Raw genomic sequence first — 4,520 nt, 5'->3', positions numbered from 1 at the left:
GTCCAGCCTCCCCTCCCCTCCCCTCCCCACCCCACCATAAAATGAATTCCCTCCTCTCTTTTCAGAGGCATATTTTACTGCCCTGCTGTATTCCACATCATAAACTGACAGGAAGACAATTGAATTGTCCCGGAAACTCTCCCCTTAAATCATGGAACTGGGCATCCCGTGCCTCTCCCGTGCTAGAAACCGTCACTGGTGATATTTCTCAAGGGAGGTTTGAGAGGGTATTCGGTAGCCAGAATAGGACCGTGGACTGAAATGATCCTAGTGGTGTAAACCTATGGACACAGATGAGGTCCTCTGATCCTCCGGCGCTTTGTATGTATGTATTTATGCATTTAGCGTATGGCGACGTTACGTTAGCCACACTCCATAAGAAAATGCTAATTCAGCATTTTGTTTAGGGGAGGGAAGCCGTAGTGTTAGGGCTCTTTTCTCCCCACAATTTTGATCCGCTTCCTAAGATGGTTGTCAAATACAAAGGAAGGCCAAGGGAAGGCTCCCTCTCTACCAAGCCCATTTTCTCTCCTGGAAAATCTTTTGAAATCAGACCCCCCAAGCCAATGAAACGGCTAAGTGGAAAGAAAGCAAAGGGAGCGCGCAAAGGCAACAGAGACAAAAAAAGCAGCCAGCCACCTCAACATTGAACCGATAAATGCCTGTCTGGGAACAGCACACAAGATGGAAGAAGGGAGCAAGCAGAAGCTGCACTCGAGACATGGCTCCTGATAAGGCACAGCAAGGCTTCGCACATGACTCTGTAACACAACACACACACACCCTTCAATTGATTCAGGAACGACCAAGACCAAGATGCTGATTTCTCAAGTCTGTGGGGGGATAGACTTAATAAAAAAATAAAACGATCACGTTTTCTAAAGTCTGTAAACGTTCGAAAATTTTTCACAAGAGTTGTGTAGTACCTAGTAATAGGTGGTTGCGCACACTCTCACACGCACCCCGAGAAAGGGCAGTTTGCTGAACAAACGGATCTCTAATTCTCTCTGTACTCCTCTCCATAAGGTCTGAAGCACGTTGACGCTCCCAGTTTGCCACAGAAGTATGGTTGAAAAGCTCTCTTTTTCTATTTTAAGCCTTGGTCTGGCGTGATAACATACGGAAAATTCCCCTGCGGGGAAAGAAGGGAAGGGAAAGAGATCCTGCATGCTGCACTCTCTTTAGAAACTTATTTAGCGGTGCACGCTCCTGTAACCTTTGTCTTATAATATACCGGTATTGCTTATTGCATTTCATTTATTTTCAAATGTTTTCAAAAAAGCGTTTTCAAATAAAACCCCTACACCTACCCGTGTTTTCCTCTCTAATGAGCACCATGCCTTCAAAAATGTTATCTAGACGGAAATTGCTTTGTTATGCGTCATCACAAAATCTCCAGAACCGTATAGCCTACAAACTTGAAATTTGGCATGTATGTTCCTCTTGGCTTCTAGGTGCTCACTAAGAAAGGATTTTTCGAAATGACCGTCAGAGCATCAGTATTTCCTATATTATTATTAACACGCCCCCTCCCCACTTGAAAAGAAATCTCTTCCAACTGCAGTTCAGCTAAGCCACGCCCAGGCTCCTTGCTGTCTCCTTGCTCACACAGCAAATACTGTTTCAGTTTCCAAACAGCCCTGAACTCTCTCACACACTGACAGGACACCAGCCAGATGGATGCTGGTAGGCAGAGGCAGATCCCACCCCCTTTATTTTCCTCCTCAGTTCAGACGAATCTGTTCCTTCTACTGTAACACCAGTTAAAGGGAAAAGAGGCAAAAAACACATAAAAAGATTTACAGATGCGATTAGAAAAACACAAGTAAGGGAAGATACACACAAGTATCATCAAACTCATCCCCAAGTCAGTAGACAGGCTGTAAAAAGTATATATCTAATAACCCCCACGTTAATCGGTCACAAAATGAGATCAGTGCCTTGGACTAATAAGTATTTGTCTGGTTTTCAATATGAACCTCAGATTCATTATTCCAGGGAAAAGGTGGTTGATCTCGGACCTCAGTTACCTTGTGTCTGGTGCCATGCTCTAAAGTGGCAGGATGAGAGTCCCTAGAAGTGCTGCAGTGGCGGTAAAGTCCACCTCCCTCCCCTTCAGCCCTACCCTGAATGCTTACACAGCCTTCTCACCCACCAGCATCCAATGCAAAGCACTTTCTTTCTGCTGTCCGGAAGTACAACGGATGCTTCCAAATGAGGTCTTTTGGAGCCAGAGAGGTGAAGGAGAGAAATGTTATGCCAACATTCAAAGTGCAGGGGCAGGTCTACCACAGGATATCATGGCGGGGGCTCAGCAGCAGCCTTCATTTCTCCAGATATACTTTGTTGGTGATGATGACAATGAGAGGGACATCCATTGTGGAATCTATATATGTATAAGCGGAATACCACTCACGCATCATCACAAAATCTCCAGAACCATAAAGCCTACAAAGTTCAAATTTGACACATATGTTCCTCTTGGCTTCTAGGTGCTCGCTAAGAAAGGAATTTTTGAAATGACCATCAGAACATTAGTATTTCCTATATTATTATTAACATGCTCTGATGCTAAGGAGTTCTACTCCCCCTCCCCACCTGAAAAGAAATCTCTTCCAACTGCAGTTCAGCTAAGCCACTCCCAGGTTCCTTGCTATCTCCTTCTTGCTCACACAGCAAATACTGTTTCAGTTTCCAAACAGCCCTGAACTCTCACACACTGACAGGACACTAGCCAGATGAATACCGATGGATGCTGGTAGGCAAAGGCACAATTTTTTCCCCTTATTTTCCTCCCCAAAAACTTGCCCGATCACATAGTTTCATAGGCACCCCGCTAGTCTTTGCTAAAATGAAAGAGTGCCATTTCAAAATAATATCAAACTGTTAATGCTTCAAGGTTTTTTTCTGCACCAGGAAGCAAAATATTTACTGATTGTGTTGGATCACAGTTTTAATTTTACTATTTGGCATATCTGACTTTCCCTCTCAATTAGTCTTGGCTGATCAATTAAAAATGTTTATATGAGTTACTTAACTTTTTGCATTTCACTGCAGGTGAAGTGGTTTGGGATAACATCACCAAGCTTTAATATATTGTATTAAACAATATATATTGTTAAAGAATTACCTTAACAATAAAAACTACATTGAGAAACTGTGATAGGTCTTAATCTGTTCATATACATTCCATTTTTCCAATAGAAGCATGTATTAAACATAAACGTTGCATGCCCTCCATAGACTTCCAATATTTTAAATGTCAGATATAATCGGTTGTTTTCCTTTCCTGGATTCTTATTATAGAATTAAACCAGTATGCCGTCTGTGCTTTCTGTAGGGTTCCTTTGGCAGTGGGTTTGTGTGTGCATGTGTGTGTGTAAAAGAGATGTACATTTTCAACATTTTCCCAATAATATATTTTTCATTTTGACACACTGCATTTATGTTTGTTTTGAAGACCTATTACAGCTAAACATGAATTCCAGCCATCTGCTTTCAGAGTGTGTGCCTTGCTTCTCTGAAATGAGAATAAATGGAGTCCTCCAGAGCAAAAGAAAAAAATAGGCATTTATTTTTTTTGTTAGAAGAAGCATAAAATATAAGGGAAAAAAGGCTAGAATAAAAATGTACAGGCATTTGTACCGCTGGTAGTATGTCAGCTTGTGAGCATTTGCATAACATAATTAATTGGGTCCCATAAAGTCAGAATTGTTTAGGACAGAGCAGAGGCCTTAGTTGCAGAAAAGACATCTGCTGGAAAATTCAGTGGCTGGTAAATAATTTTCAAATTAAAAATTAGTGACTTTATCCTAGGAATTCATTTTTTTTGTTCTGGGGTGGGGGGGGGAAGGTCACCTCAAGGACAGCTTGACCCCCAAAGCCAGCAGAATCAGTTTGGGGAATGTAAATGAGGCTGAGCAAAGTTATTCTTGTATTAGAGTAGAAGGTTATTTGCACCATAGTGGACTGCCTAACATCCCTGTAAAAAGGGATGCTTTTTTCCCCCTTATGTTTTGGTTTTCCAGAAAAAATCAATTTGCTGCACGGCCTTTAAGCTCTTAGGGTTGCTTGTACCAATGATACAATCTTTCAATCATCCACTGAGGCTTTCCCAGGATTTGAATCTTTGCAACTGTAATATTGCTTCTATGGTTTCAATAAGTGTAACTGTCATGTCTGGAGCAGGAAGGAAGCTCGGAGTCAGTGACTGGTTTCAGCTCTTTATTGTGCTCCGGTTACAGCTTAGCTTGGAAGGGAGAAGCTGGCGGCTTTTTATTTGCCGCGGCGGCGCAGCCAATGGCACCGCTGAATCTCCCGCGCTTAGTTCCACCAATCGCGGGAGATTCTTAACGGCCAATCAGTGCGGCTCGCCGGCCAATCCGGTCGTCGCGCACTTTAGCCAATCGCAGCGCGGGGTTTACGAGTATGTTAATTGACTGTACAGAACACCCCTCCCCTCTTGGTTCGGTCCTACGTAACGTAGTCCCGTAGGTAGGCGGGCTTCGTACTTGCCTACT

The sequence above is a fragment of the Notechis scutatus genome, chromosome 8, assembly GCF_049901735.1.
Source record: "Notechis scutatus isolate UNSWTSFEM ecotype Mainland chromosome 8, rNotScu1.2, whole genome shotgun sequence".
Lineage (NCBI taxonomy): Eukaryota > Metazoa > Chordata > Lepidosauria > Squamata > Elapidae > Notechis > Notechis scutatus.
Note: the sequence above shows the minus strand (reverse complement) of the source record.